The sequence below is a fragment of the Cervus elaphus genome, chromosome 16, assembly GCF_910594005.1.
Source record: "Cervus elaphus chromosome 16, mCerEla1.1, whole genome shotgun sequence".
Taxonomy (NCBI): Eukaryota; Metazoa; Chordata; class Mammalia; order Artiodactyla; family Cervidae; genus Cervus; species Cervus elaphus.
In genome coordinates, this window is record NC_057830.1 from 7,734,330 (window position 1) to 7,750,748 (window position 16,419).

The following is a 16,419-nucleotide window of genomic DNA, read 5'->3' on the forward strand; positions in this document are numbered from 1 at the left end:
CAGAGGAGCCTTGCAGGTTACAGTCCATGGGGTTGCAAAGAGTCGGACATGACAGTGACTAAACAGTAGCACCCTTCATTATAAATATTCAAGAAAAGAGAAAGCAGTATTTTTCTGTCATTTTATTTGATTGGCCAAAATGTTCATTTTAGTTTTTTGTAAGATGGTATGGAAAACCCAAACAAACTTTTTGGCCAACTCATTACTATGAACATTTCAAACATAATTCTTGATTCTACAATTAGCATCTTACTATATGCTTGCTTTATTCATCCATCCCTCTGTTTATCTGACAATACAATATTGTTTTTTATGCCTACATAGCCTTTACTGAAGTTCAGTATTTGTTTATTTTTTGTGGGATGAAATTTACATGCAGTGGATGCACAAATCCTAAGTTACTATTTGATGAGGTTTGACAAATGCATATACCTTTGTGACCCAACCATCTATCCAGATATGAAACAGTACCCTCACACCAAAATTTTTTCATCCCACTCCACAGTCTTCACTCCTATCATCCTAAATGCAACTATTTTTCCTAATGGGTTTTGCCATAGTTTAATTTTGCTTCTTCTAGACGTTCACATCAGTGAGATTAGGAATTATTTACTCTTTTGTGTGAAGCTTCTTTTACACTAAGTTTTTGAGATTCATCTGTGTCATTACATAGTTAAGAGGCATACAGTAATTAAGATTTCTGTAGTGCTCACTTCAGCATCACATATACTAAAACTGGAACGACACAGAGAAGATCAGCATGTCCCCTGCACAAAGATGACATGCAAATTTGTGAAGCATTCCATATTTTTGTGTATACCTATGGCTGATTCATGTTGAGGTTTGACAGAAAACAACAAAGTTCTGTAAAGCAATTATCCTTCAATAAAAAAATAAATTAAAAAAAAAGATTCCTATAGTGTAAGTCTGTAATTTTTTCTTTCTCTTTTATGGCTTTTTAAAGAATCTGAGATATGATTAATATAGCATAAACTCACCCCTTTAAAGTATACACATTAGTGGTTGTTAGTATATTCACAGGGTTGTATAACCATTGCTGCGTCTGCTGCTGCTAAGTTTTACCACTATCTAATTCCAGAAAATTTTCATCACCACCAAGAGAAATCCCGTACACACTGGCAGTTACTCCTCAATTCTTCTTTTCGTCCCAGTTCCAGTTCCAGTTCAGTCGCTCAGTCGTGTCCGACTCTTTGCGACCCCATGAACCTCAGCATGCCAGGCCTCCCTGTTCATCACCAACTCCCAGAGTTCACCCAAACCCATGTCCATTGAGTCGGTGATGCCATCCAACCATCTCATCCTCTGTCGTCCCCTTCTCCTCCTGCCCTCAATCTTTCCCAGCATCAGGGTCTTTTCCAATGAGTCAGCTCTTCACATCAGGTGGCCAAAGTAATGGGGTTTTAGCCTCAGCATCAGTCCTTCCAATGAACACCCAGGACTGATCTCCTTTAGGATGGACTGATTGGATCTCCTTGCAGTCCAAGGGACTCTCATGAGTCTTCTCCAACACCACAGTTCAAAAGCATCAATTCAAAAGCACAATTCAAAAGCGCTCAGCTTTCTTTATAGTCCAAATCTCACATCCATACATGACTACTGGAAAAACCATAGCCTTGACTAGACAGACCTTTGTTGACAAAGTACTATCTCTGCTTGTCAATATGCTGTCTAGGTTGGTCATAACTTTCCTTCCAAGGAATAAGTGTCTTTTAATCTGCTCACCCCATTCTCTGGCAATCATTATTCTACTTTATATCTCTATGAATTTGCCTATTCTGGACATTTCATATCATATTCTCTATTATGAACTTATCACAGTGTTTTTTGTTTTTTTTCCTCCATCCTCCTATTGATATAAACCTGGGCTATTCCCAGATTTGGGCTATTTTGACTAAATCTTCTCTGAATATTCATGTAAAAGATATTTTTTGGGCATATGATATTATTTTCTTAGGCCAATGCCTACGATTAGGATTACTGGTGGATAGTATTGTTAAATGTTTAGTTCTGTAAGAAACTTCAACAAGTATTTCCAAAGTGGTCATACCATTTTACATTTCCATGAACATTGTATGAGAGTTCCAGTTGCTCTACATGGTCAGCCATCTGGTGTTGTCAATTCTTTTTTTTTTTTTCCTTTGAATTTGGGATATTCTGGTGGGTACAACAATATTTAAGAGGCAGGTAAAAGTTAAGATTCCTTTAGTTTTAAGAGCTTAGACAGGAATGTCTCCACAGAGCTCAGAGCTTCTGGGGTTCCAAACCAAGTTATACACATCCTTGTGTTAGCTTTATATTACTGCCATTAAAAAAGAAAAACAAAACAAAAAACTACCACACACAGTGAAGTAAAACAGCACATATTTATTATCTCACTGTTTTCTGGGCCAGAAACCTGGGTTCACTCAGCTGTTCCTCTGTCTTCAGTCTCACAATGCTGAAATCAACCTGGAGGAGGAAATCAACCTCAACAGGAGGCTCCAAGGAAGAATTCATGTAGGTTGTTGGCAGAGTCCACGCTCCTTAAGGTAAGAACAAAAGTTCCTGTTTCCTTCCTGGCTGTTAGCTGGGGGCCACTATGAGTTCTTCAGGACCTCTTTTTAGCCCCCATACCTGCCCCCTCCATACAGAAGCCGGCTGTTGGGGATTATACTCGCACTTGCAATCACCCTTTCTTCCCCTTCCACCTCAGCTCCTCTGCTTCTACCTGGAAATGTTCTCTGCTTTTAAGAGCTCATGTCCTTAAGACCAGCCTGGATAAATCAGGATTATCTTCCTATCTTAATATGTGTAACCTCAGTCACATCTCCAGAGTCTCTTTTGCCACGTAATGTAACATATTCACATGACTCAGGGATTAGGACACGGACGTCTATGTGGAGCCATTATTTTTCAACCACAGCTCCTTTAAGTGACAAATGCCCAGACCTCTGGTAGATGACAAGCTTTGGAGTCCGAGGTTTCACCTTCCACACTGTTACAGTTTTTCCCCCCTCTGTCAACATTTTGTCAACTCTGATTAAATGCTTCTGGTATTTTATATAACCCGATCAAAAACAGATCAACATGGACTATTTCAGTTTCACTTGGTAGTTTTAAAGTGTTCATAGCATTGGTGTAAGAATTCAATGAGATTTTTTATTTTTTGGTTCCCAAAGGATTTTATTTTATGTTTATTTTTATACAAGGAGCAAAAATAACATATTAAGTATCATTAAGAACATTTTTTTCAAAGACTCTGAACTTCCAAGTCAGTGATAGAGAGAAAGAGAGAAGGAAGAAGTTTTAGTGTGTATTGCTAAGCAGCATATAGACATGTTTTTAAGGCATCTTATTGTTGGCAGTGTTTTTCATGAGCACCCTATGAAACATGTTGTTTAACCCCTAAAGCAACCTTGTTCATGTGTCTAGAAAGGATAGGAAATGCTTGTGCTGGTAGTCAGTTTCTATGAATAATTATTTTTTGAGCTATTTAAAGAATATCCCTCAAGACTCACAGTGCCTTGTTGGATTTTTTCCATGAAATAGTCGTTATTTAACATGAATAAGAGAGAATGTCTTTTTTTAATTTCAATTTTTGTTAGGGTAGAGTTGCTCTACAATGTTGTGTTAGCTTCTCCTATACAACAAAGTGAAGCAGCTATACATATATAAATATCCCCTCTTTTTTGGATTTCCTTTCCATGTAGGTCCCCACAGCTAATTAATGCAAGGAAAAGCATGTGGAATAGTGCTTGCCACAAAGTAACTGCTAAGGAAACTTCACGTGGGCCAGCCACGTCACCATCCCTGCTCAAGCCTCAATTTTCTCTTGATTATGATGCTTGTGTTGACTTGTCTTTGCTTTCCCACCTGCTCTCTGACCTGAGAGACAGACCTCTACATGACAGATCAGTGAGGTCCCCTGCCCACTGATGTTCAGTTGGATTTGGCCCCTGGGAGGAACAGGTGAGAGATTGAAGGGAGAGAGATGACTGAGACAGGCATTTTATTCTTTTGCTCCTTGTCAAGTCACATACGAGCAGTGAGTGACTGGTCATTCATCCAAAGCCCACCACCAGTTTCAGAGCTCATGTCCCACTACCATAGGCTATTCCCTCTAGACTCTAATAACACTGTTCTCTTACTCTTCCCATCAGGCCAAGGGTGCTAGTAGCTTCCACTATTGCTTGTCTTGTGGAGCTGCACCATCTCTTGTTGATTTCTCTGACATTGATCATGCCTTCATAAATCATCTCTTCATTAACCACTCCTGACTTATCCTTCTTTTTGCACCAAGTTACTCTACATACTCGTCCATGTGGTGTTGTCATTTTTTTTTTAATTTGAGCTATTCTGATGGGTCCAGCAATATTTAACAGGCATAAAGTAGCAAAGATCCCTGTAGAATGAGGAGAGAAAAAATGGAAATGTACTGGACCATTTCTGTAGACCCTTATCTATTTAGAATGTTGTAATTCCTTGGTCCTCAGGATGCATGAACTCTTCACAATTTGAATTTTATTGAGTGGTTAGTTTTTGTAGAAATGTTGAAGAATGTGAAGTAAACACACATCAAGTCTTTGAGAGTCTCACTCTTTCAACGATTCATTTAAAAATATTAAATTGTGAACATGTCAAAGAGAGATGAATGTCTTAGCCTTCTTATGTCTTCTTATCACCTCCTTTAAAATGACCAATTCCCTTTTTCTCTGAAATATTATGTCAAGGAAGAGGAGACATATAATGAATATTTATTATCTGCTGAGTGATTTAAACACATCTCTTCAACAGTCCTTCCAGGAACCCTTAATAGAAGGGATTACATCCTTTTATCAAATGAGGAAACTGAGGCTCATAGAGATAAAATAACTTGTTCCAAATTTGTGATGTTACTGAGAATTCAGGTTCAGATCTCTTTTTTCTGTCCCTTTCTTTTAACTAGGCTGTCTTTAAGTCCTCAGTTATTAGGATGGGGATTCAGTGACCCTTGCCTTAAAATCAGAAATGGACCCAACACTCAGATGCAGCCAAGATGATTTGGATAAATGAATGAATGATTGAAGCAATCGGTAAATGAATCAAGCAAATTTTTGCAGATTGGTTTCACTTTCATAAAGAAGTCAGAGACAGTCATAGGTTGATATAAAAGGAGGCCAAAGCCAGGATATTGGCTGGAAATCTTGGGTGGGAGTGTCTCCAGGAAGATGAGGTACTTGATGCAAACAGAGTTCAACAAGCCTCTGCTGCTGCCCTCTGAGCTCTTTCCTATTGCCTGGCACAGAATGTTCCCATGGAGAGAACTGCCCCTGTTTCAGCATTCTTCGGGATTACATCTGTTGTCAGGTGGATTGACAAGGATTAGGTTTGTTCTATGGTTATGAAGACAATGCCAGGACAAGACACAGTTCTCACCTAGAATGATAGCATCCCAGAAACACAAGGAGGTTCTCAAAGGGAACAGGTCTTCTTTTCTGAGTAGTGGCCATTTTAATAACATGTATGATGTTTTCCATAGATTATTGTATTTACGCTTCATTACTGTTGTATGAAGCAAATATTATTAAACCCACTTACAGACTGAAAAATAGACTCAAAGTCCACATGATCCAAGGTCACATAATGGATAAGTAGCTGAATTAGAACTGAAAAGCAGATAGGTCTGACTTAAAATGCCTTCATCTTTACCCTCAGAATACCACAACAGTTAGTTGGGTTTATTAGTGTTTTGGTTTAAACATTATGTTCTGTCAATCACTTTGGCATTTCTTATAGAACTTAATTCTCTTTCTGAACAAATAATGCTTTGATGACTGGCTTATTTAAAATGTATTTCCTCACTGTCTTCTTTGTCATTCTTTTAATTCAAATTTATATTTTCTTTCTCTGAAATCCAAAAGTGCATCTAACTAGCATGGTGTATTAGCCAGGGTATTTTAAGTTAGAAAATGGAGGCCAAGTCCCAAACCACAATTTACCTGTGTAACCTTGGGTGAATAATTTCAGTGATCTGAGTATCAGCTCGATAACCTATCAGACAGGGGGTTATTATACCTGTCAAACCTAGTTCAAGGGACTTTGGGAAATCAAATTAGATAATGGATGTGAAAGTAGTTTGTAAACTATAAAGTGCTGTAAGGATGGTGTAGGTTATTTATGTGTGTGTTCTCTCTCCATCTCCCACCTATCCTATGAATTAGGTAGGACAAATATGCTCACCTAACTGAAAGCAGGAGATTGAAGGCAGGAGGAGAAGGGGATAACACGGGATGAGATGGTTGGACGGCATCACTGACATGATGGACTTGAGTTTGAGCAAGCTCCAGGAGTTGGTGATGGGACAGGGAAGCCCGGCGTGCTGCAGTCCATGGGGTTGCAAAGATTCGGACATGACTGAATGACTGAACTGAACTGAAATATGCTTATTTTATTTGTAGATTTCTTCCTTCCTTCCTTCCTTCCTTTCTTTCCTTCCTTTGCATTTTCCTCCCTCTCTACCTCCTTCCTTTTCTCTGTTTCTTGAACAAATCCCTCTTTTAGGTCTTATCATGAACTTGGCACTGTGACACAGCACACAGGGCCAACTAAGTCATTTGTAACCTGGTCACAGAGCGGCCTCAAGCTAGGCACGAAGAGGAGACAGGTTATGTGATGGAAACAAGGGAGGAAAAGTGGAACAGCTGAAGAACCAAGCTGGAACCCTCAGTTTAAAATTCCAAGATAGTGTCCTCTCTATCTATCTACCAGGTTCATCTGGGAAAATTACCACTTTGAAGCCAATGTTTCCAAGAGCAGAATCTGGCTTAAAGGAAGAAGAACCCCCTGAGAGTGAACTGAACTTGTATACGTGCAGAGCATCATGGTGTCTTTTCATGTTCCCCTGCATACCTTTATTTCATATATTGGAACAAAAGACCTAGAAAAATGCTTTGTCCCAGATAATAGAACTAGAAAATGGCATACCTCTGTCCCCACTCCAGGCCAGCTGTGTTTCTAATGTTAAAAGGCAGAGGCATCTTTAAACAATATATAGAAGTTAAGTGAAAGCAACAGGTTAGATTTGATAAGCAAGTAGACTCTGTCCTTTATAGTGCTAAGGCCTCTACCCTTTTATGTCTGCTCTGTTAATACAGCCTGGGATGACTGTTAATATGACCATTTAACCAATGTTTCCCTTCTGTGGAGCTGTTCCATTTGGTACCTGTCTGGGGATGAATTACATAGACCTGTCCGTGTCCTCTGAAATCGTCTAAAGCCTTCTCTTCAAGTTGAACAGAAACTCGCTTCGGCTCAAAGGAGCAGCCTATGGAAAATTCCTGACACTGTATGTTCTCGTAATTTTTGGAACACTGTAAATATTTGAGTCAGTAGATCTTAATCCATAAACACAGCTGTACTTAAAAAACCCTGATGGAGAGTTATTATAATTTAAACAATTGGGTAACAAAACAAATCAATGTTAATCATTTTCGTTTTCTAAGGACAATGGACTCAGACTTCTCATAAAACTGACATGATGAGCTTCGCAATTGCATCCACAAATAAACTTACAAATGCTAAGATAAACCATTCTCAACTTTTAAGAACATTATAAAAAGAAAGTGAGGTGGGGGAGGGCCAGGAAAGAGGAGAAAAACAAAACAATTTTGAGCAGGACCAAGACTCTCATAGCCGTATTTCACACGAGGCCTCCAAAGATAAACATGAAGGGAGAAACTGTCTCTGGGCTTGTCGTTTCTCGGTCTGAATTACGTTATGAATCACCATTGTTCAGGGATTATTCTTGTTTCTATCAGAGCTACCTTTGGCTCTCTTCAGACTTCTTTGCTGTAATTTATAGAAAGTACTCAGGATAGTCAATTAATTTCCGGAAGATATGCTAAGCTCTTATTTGTCAAGCATTATGGCAGGTGCTGAGGTTGACGTGAAGAGTTAGATATAGCCCCCAGCCTCAAAAGGATTATAGTATAGAATCAGAGACAAAAAAAATGTTCATAAATGAACTTTTTGATAAATGAATAAACCAATGTTTCACATGAGAATGGCGGGGGTGGGGGGGATACAAAGACTCTGGAGGACAGTTCTAGCTGGAAATGTTGGTGTTTAGGGATAAGGTTGGATGACCATTGGAGCCTTCATGGAAGAAGACACAGTTATGCTGAAGATGTAAAAGTAAGCATCGTTTGGGGATGAGGGCAGGGAAGGATACAACCAGAGGGAGCTTTTTGATCAAAAGAGCAGTACTAGCAAACGAAGTCAATCCTTTGGCTCAAGTTTAGGGAAAATAAAGGAGACCAGGGGCTTCCTCGGTGGCGCTAGAGGTAAAGAACCTGCCTGCCTGTGCAGGAGACATAAGAGATGTGAGCTCAATCCCTAGGTCAACAAGATCCTCTGGATGACAGAATGGCAACCCACTCCAGTATTCTTGCCCAGAGAATCCCATGGACAGAAGAGCCTGGTAGGCTACAGTCCGTTGGGTCACACAGACTCAGACTTGACTGAAGTGATTTAGCATGCACACATGCAAAGGAGACCCATACCTGGCAATGCTGACAAGGGCAAAACGCGAACAGTGTGAAGGGCCTGGGATTTCAGGCTTGGGAGTTGAGCTTCGAACCTCCTCTATAGTTGATTGGGAAGCATAACCTAATTTTGGTAAAGACTTAAACAACACTAGGATATAAAAAGATTCATCTGGGAAAATATAACCATAAATCGAGATAGGAAAAAAAAAAGGTGAAGAGACCTAGGGAAGGTTCTGAGACCTTGAATCATGACAATAGCAAGTAGATGGAGAGAAAAATTGATGGGAGAGGTATTTGAAGGGTAAACTTGGAATGATTTGCTGAGAGATTGTATAAGAGGAAAGCCAGGTTTTATAGACCAAATAGAGACAAAAGGTTTCAATTGAGAAAGATTTAGGATTAGAACATTTAGCATTTGAATTCATGCCAAAGTGCTATTGGGGTTTTGAGCTATTATTTTTCTACATATAAATAATAAGACCTTGTCTTCCTCTGGAATTTTAATGAATGTCCTTTCACTTCCTTCTGGTCTCCTCATTTCCTACAAAACTGGGCAGCATGGATGTCATGATCTTAGCTCTGCAAGGATCCACAGGGAACGGGCAGTCTAGGGTATTCTCTCATTTGCTTTGTTTCATGTGACTACATTAGCTAATCTGAGAGGAGAATACATGGATAAGGTCTTCTTGTCCTTCCTTTACAGAAGACAGAGCAGCGCTGAACAATAAACACCTGAGTGACTAGCCTTGGGGCACATATTTAGAGGCAGAATGAAGATTAAGCATTGGTGTGAGTGGTGAGGATGGAAAGGAACTGAAGAGGAACTGCAGATAAAACTGACCAAAGAAGAAGAAGCCTAGACAAGTAAGACTTGGGTTCCTTTTCAGTTATTATCATCAAGTAGCTAAGTGACAGTTGAATTGCTTCAACTTTCTGACAATCAGCTTTCTGATACCGGTATGCTTTGTAAAAGAGACTTTGGAATATATATATATATATATATATACATATTTTTAATTTTGACATTCTTCCTGAGATCACCAGGTGTGTATAGCCTAACAATGTAGGATAATTTTCCTTTATATGATAGTATCAGTGATTATCTAAACTTAAAAGCATGGAATGGAGCAAAGGTTAAGATCTTTTACTCAATAACCTAGGGCCTGTTCATATACTGTGTGTGTGTGTGCTAACTCTCTTTAGTCATGTCTGACTCTTTGCAACTCTAAGGTGTCTCTGTCCATGGGATTCTCCAGGCAAGAATACTGAAGTGGGTTGTCATGCCCTCCTCCAGGGGATCTTCCCGACCCAGGATTGAACCCGTATTTCTTTCATCTCCTGCATTGGCACGCAGGTTCTTTACCAACAGCACCACCTGGGAAGCCCTTTCATATACTGCTTCATACAATTATCTTAACGCCCCATCAAACAGATGAGAAGACTGAGGCCCAGGTACACGAATATCCCATTTCCCATAATGCCTCTCCTTCAGTAGAGGAGTCTGAGGAGTGAACAAAGAGAAACACTTTAGTGGGTTCTTCTGGGTCAACTGCACATTGAACTTTGCATTTACTAAGATGGTACTGTAGATAAGGCTCTACTCAGCAGTGGCCCCATAAACACAAACACAGCACCGGACAAGAGTCTAGCACTCTTTACCTCACCTCTAAGGCGCTGCAAGATCTGAACACTGCCTAGATGTCCTGCCTCAACTCTTAGCACTCCCCTCACTTCACCCTGATTCCCACAACCACAGCTGAAGTTCCTCCAATGTTCTCTCATATGTGAGATTTGCTCTTTGATTTTTTGCTCTTTCTAGAACCAATTTTGCTCTTTTCATCTGGCTGAAATCTAGTTATCCTTCAAATGGTAGCTACACCCAAAAAGTCATCCTAATTCTCCTACACAGATTTAGGATGGCTTTTCTTGGCTCAACTGTAAAGAATCTGCTGCCAATGCCTGCTAATGTAGGAGATGAGAGTTTGATCCCTGGGTTGGAAAGATCTCCTGGAGAAGAAAATGGCAACCCACTCCAATATTCTCATCTGGAAAATCCCATGGATTCCTCAGCCTGACAGGCTACAGTGAATGCAGTCACAAAGTCAGACACAACTGAACAACTAAACAACAACAACAATTTCCCTACACACTTTAGGTCCCCAAGTAAAATTTTTCTTTGTGCTTCTCTTTTACACAATGCTTGGGACGCTCAAATGTTTGTAATTCTGCATTATTATGTGACTTCCTCTTTTGACTCTAATCTTATTAAAGGCAGAAAACCAACCCTTACCGTCCTCTCTTACTCCTCCTCCTCTTCTTTCCCCTTCTCTTCCTCCTTCCTTTTCTTCTTCTGTCTCTCTCTCTCTCTCTCTCTCTCTATATATATATATATATATGGTATGTATAGTAGAGTCGCAAAAATACTTACTGACTCTCTGAATGACACATTCAATACACAGCACAAAATGTGACTACGCCCAAATACTGAGGCACAGTTTGCTGGGTGGTAGCAAGCTGGGGAACCAGTAAAGTCTCCTGGAAAATATGTTGAAGTTAGTTGGAGAAACAGGGGCCAAAAAGCAATAAGCACAGTGATCGAGCTATTACAGCTAATAATTGCAACAGTTAATTAGATTCAAAATCAATATGAGGCCTTTTGTGTAGATTCCTGTTTCCTTCATCCCATGTGTGTCCCGGAACCAAGTCCTAGCCTCCTGTCTCTCTGTTCAGTGCTCTCACTATTACCCCCTACATCCATGACTATTCTAATAGGGATATAGAAGTGAGGGATCACTGCAGGGTAGACCAGATATCCACAGAGAATCTAAAGTTGGCAGTTAAGTCTTGACTTTGCTTCAGCCGGGACTTCAGTGTCCACAGAGATGAGAACATTAGAAAGGCTGAGTGCAGAAGGGGCCATGCAATAGGCCTGAGTTTGTAAAAGGAGGAGGTGTAGGATGTTGACAGCATTTCATAACATGCCCAGAGGTACATATCTCAGACCTACCCAGAGGCTCTATGGCCAAGCCAATTCCCAGAAGACCCAGTTCTAAACTCTTTTCAACTTGTGGCAGCTTTGCTCTTTCTTCCTGCAGACCTGGCTGGGCCTCACCTGAGGAAGAAAACCATTCAGAAGCTACAAACCCTTTCATCCCTCAAACATGCAACTAATCCATGTCACTCAAGGCCAAGCCTTTTCCCACCACCGAGATTAAAGAGGACTGTCCAAATCCATCCCTACCCTTTGGCACTTCCATCCTTTATTTCTCTGCATCACTGCCTCTCCATCTCTGTAAATCACATTGGAAGACTTCATCTTCTCTCCCTTGTCACGGACTCCGGATTCTTTTTTGGATGCCAAGTTGTGGTCTGGGACGCTAAGCGATGCTGCCATTTTCCTTCTGAAACAGCACGTTTAATTCATGCACTGTTAATGGGGTGAATTCAAGTGAATAAAAAGCTATTTATTATCAAGTTTAGCTTTGGGATTTGGGGAAGAAGGAAAATTGCTCTTTTATCTTTTAAGTCTTCTTCTTGGATTTTGTATTAATTTTCTCTCTGTTATTTGATCCAACACATGCATGTATGAGATGCTTAACTAATTTTGCAATGGGAAAAATCCAAAGATAATCTCAGAGCACAGAGAGGAAAGTGGTCTGTGTAGCACAGACTGTAGCACAATGAACATAGTCCTGGTTTAAGAGTCAGAGCAAGATATGAGCCATTCTGTACTTGTCTTCAGTGTTTTTCTACCTGTAAAATAAGAAAATTAAATATGAGACAATGTAAAAGTTGAATTAACACATCTAAGTTCACTTAGTACTTATATTCAATGTCTCTGTTTTTTTTTTTTTCCTAGCATTTACCAATTGAGTAATCTTAAATAAATTGCTTAGTTCTTTGTCTCAGCACAAAGGTATAAGCATGGACTTTCCTGGTGGCTCAGACGGTAAGGAGTCTGCCTGCAGTGCAGGAGACTCAGGTTCAATCACTGGGTCAGGGGAAGGAAATGGCAACCCACTCCAGTGTTCTTGCCTGGAAAATCCCACGGATGGAGGAGCCTGGCAGGCTACAGGTAATGGGGTCGCCAAGAATCGGACACAACTGAGCGACTTCACTTTCTTTCTTCACAAAAGTATAAAGAGGGATAAATGAGTTAACATATGTGAGACGCTTGGCATGCTTTTGACACTCAATAAAGGATAGATTTGGTGGGTTAGTGGTGTGGCGGTACTGGTACTGATGGTGATGGGGGTGTCAAGGTAATGGTCATTTAGTCCTGGTGTTGGTGTGATGGTGGTGGTGGTAGCAGTCATAGTGGTAATACAGATTTATTGGTGGCAGTGATGGTGACTGTGGTAGTGTTAAAGTGGGTGGTAGCAGTGGCTAGGCAATGGTGGTGACGATGAAGTTATCATGAGAGTGGTGATGGTGTTATCTGACAAAAAGAGAGGCAGTGACTCGGCAAAGATGGATTTAGCTCTCCATCACCATCCACAATTCTGCTGGCTCTGCCAGAAGATTGCAACTTAAATAGAGTAACTAAGGCTATTCCATATGACCTTCTTCTCTTTATTCCAGAAAAAAAAGAAAAGTAAATTAGCTGTTCAAGGAGTTGTGAAAACAATTGAGAGTCCTTTGAATCAATAGGTATCTATTGACTGAGGCACTTCTTCACCAATTCCATAGATCACAAGTAGCTCTGAATTGGGGTATTAACACATCTTCAACAGTAAGGGCATTCTAAGCAAAACCAACAGCATGTGCAGAGACACAAAAAGATGAAATGCTGTAGCACATCATGGGAAAGGTGAGGAACTCAAGGGACAGAAGCACAAAACAGATGGAGAAGCAGTAGACGGAATTAAAGAAGCTGATTGTGGCCAAATCTTGGATGGTCTTACAGACAGGCTCAGAAGCTCCAGTTCTCTGAGAGCAAGCAGGAGCCTTTGTAAGGGAGAGGTAATATAATCTTCACATCTTCAGAACACTGTTTAATCAGCAGTGTGGAAAAGGGATTCATTGGGGGTGTGGGTAGGCACTAGAAAGAGAAAGACCAAAATGTCATAGTGGTTAAAAGGAGAAGTAATACATTCCAAACTGGGAAGAGACCATGAAGGGTGATTTGAGAGACATTTTGCAGCTGAAACTAGCAGCCTTTGGAAACAAGGGATGAAATTGGAAGAGGGTGTAGGAAATAAGAGAAAAAGAGGAACTAAAGGGATCATGGGTATTTCTATTTTAGGCAGCTGCTGCAATTAATGAAAAGAAAGTTGAGGAGCCCTGTGATGCAAGAGATCTGGAAGCAAGCCCACAGGAGCTCTGAGTGGCCAAAACTGAACAATTTGAGCAACAAAATAGAAAATGATAGAATTGGACTATAATCCATAGACTAAAAAACACATTCATGAGTTTATGAGGATATAAAAATATCTGATTAAATAGAGAGACGGGAGTGAATGGACAGTCCTCCCTTACAACAGAATTCATATTAATATAGGTAGAAGGGAAATCAGAAGTGAGCAAACAGAACAGCACTTGTTGCACACAAGTTTTACTAATGAATGTGAACCAGTGAAAGAAAGTGTGAGCAGAAAGAGGGATATAGCCTCAAAGTATCTTCTCTAAGATATCTGCTAAGTATAGGAGCAGAGGTGGAGGGATAACAATTTTAGAGCAGAGCACCCCTGCACAAACCACTTTCTCCAAGCAATCAAGGTTGCATCAACAATAAGGCACACAGATAGCATACGCCTGGTGATACAGTACACTAAGAAAGCCACAGCATCCCTTCTCTGATACTCTTGCCCCAGATGCAGAGCCTCGGTTCAGTCATGTGAAAACTCTAGACAAACACACACTGGGGGACATTCCATGAAATAACTCACGAATACCCCCCAAAAGTGCCAAAGTCATGAAAGACAAAGACTAAAGTCTGTAGTAGACTAAGAAGAAGTAACGACTAAATGTCACATAGGATCACGATGGGATTCTGGAACAGAAAAAGAACCTCAATGGAAATCCTGGTGAAACTTCAGCAAAGCCTGTAGTGAATGGTATTGTACCAAGGTTCATTTTCCGGTTCTGACGGTTACACTCTAATTGTAGAAGATGTTACTATTGGGGGAGTTTGGGTAAAGGGTGCTTAGAAACTCTGCTCTATTTTTGTTGTTTTTAGTAAGTTTAGAAGTAGTTCAAAATTTAAAAAAAAACTTTTTTTCAAAGATATCTGACAGCAAACTGGCTGCTTATTCTGAATTGTTTTCTTGGAGACAAGAATCCTGGTTCCAGGACATAATACATGCTCTTCTGTTTTCTTCCTGGATGATTTAGGGCATGTCACTAACCTCTCTGGTCCTCCTTTTCCTCGTCTTTATGAGGGGATCACGATATTTTACCTCTGCCCGAGTAGCAGGCTGGCTCAGGTGGTCCACGGAGGTACTTCCCTGTATTTAGGAACCTATGCAGTACCGTTCAATTTGAGATAATATTGAATTCAAATCTAGACCCTTTTCCTGCCTAGCTCTGAAGACTTGGGCAAGTTATTTAATTCCTGAACGATTAATTTTTCCCAATCTTCAGAAGGAAGCTAATAATAGTACTTAATTCATAGAGTTGCCATGAGGATTAAATGAGATAACAAATAGGGAATGCGTAGCCCAGTGTTTTGTACATGGAGAATGCTTAAAATAGCAGTTATTAATATTTTCCAAATGGTATGCCCCTAAAAGAAGTTAGAGGAAAGGAGTACTGAATCACACTTGTGCAGAGAGACTCTGAAATGGTCATTCTGTGAAATTCCATTGGAAGGCAGCAGCTTGCCTGTATTCAGTCACTGTTGACCGAGCGAGGTTTTGGGGCGAGGGGAGAGTTAGGAGTTTATGCGCTAATCAGATTGGCTGCAGGAACCGCTTGTGTTTTCTTCTCCGAGGCCCTCTGCCGTCATCGCCCGCATCCCTCCCTGGCACGCCCTGACATTATACATTTGGGGTAGAAAACAACCTCAGACAAGGTACTGTGCCCAAACGTGGTTAAGAATTTAAATTTAGAACAGACGGACAGCCTGACTTCATTTGGCCACTGAGCCTCAAGTCTCACATCCAAGCCACAGTAGTTCTCTATGCATTCCCGAAATTGAGGGGTGGAGGAGGACGGACATTGAGAAATTCCTCCCTGGCATACCTGTGCTCCTCCTGGCAGCGATGGTTCCCAGGGGCCCGGGAGCTGAGCTCACCCTCCTTCATGGGCGCTAGGCCTCGGGTCCACAGAGCAGCCCCCGGATGGACAAATGGCTCAGCGGTCAGATTTTTAAATCGAAGCATGAAGGCCAGACCGGCGGTAAGGCTAGAGACGGCTGCCCTTCCAACCTCCAAGTGGATTGGGACTTGCTACTCCCCGTGCCCGGGGCCACTGCCAGAGGCCAGCTCACAGCATCCCTCCTCTTTGCAGGCCTCCAGTCTCTGTCTTCCCTCTGAATCCCACCAGGGCCCGTGCCAAGAAGCGGTTTTGGGAGAGCCCCCAGGACACCTCATCACTCATTCAAGCCCAGCCTCCCAAATCATTCCCAAATCAACAGACAGTCTAAATAAAACCAGCTCATCAGCTGAGTGTGTGCTCCATAGAAATATGTACATCATCCCTGTTCTTCACTTTGCCCTGCAAACATCATCGGACACTCCAGTCCCCAGTGCCTTCAGGACACAGTCGAAAGTGCTGCGGGATTGCCCCCTGCCTGTGTCCCTGTCTTTTCTCGCCCTGAAGCCCACCCCACTCCATAAACACATGCCCAGTGCCCCAATAGTATGGAATGATTTTATTTCTCATTGTAGCTTGCTCTCTTGCTTCCATCCTGTGTATATGCTGAGCCATCCTCCTAGAATGCCCTTCCCCAGTT

The 16,419-nt window shown here is 41.1% G+C and overlaps 1 non-coding gene across 1 annotated transcript; it reads left to right on the top strand.

Moving 5' to 3' along the window:
• The first annotated feature begins 705 nt into the window (after positions 1-705).
• On the top strand, positions 706-812 carry LOC122673084. Its single transcript, XR_006334576.1, has one exon. It is a non-coding gene; the product is annotated as a U6 spliceosomal RNA (small nuclear RNA).
• The last annotated feature ends 15,607 nt before the right edge of the window (positions 813-16,419 follow it).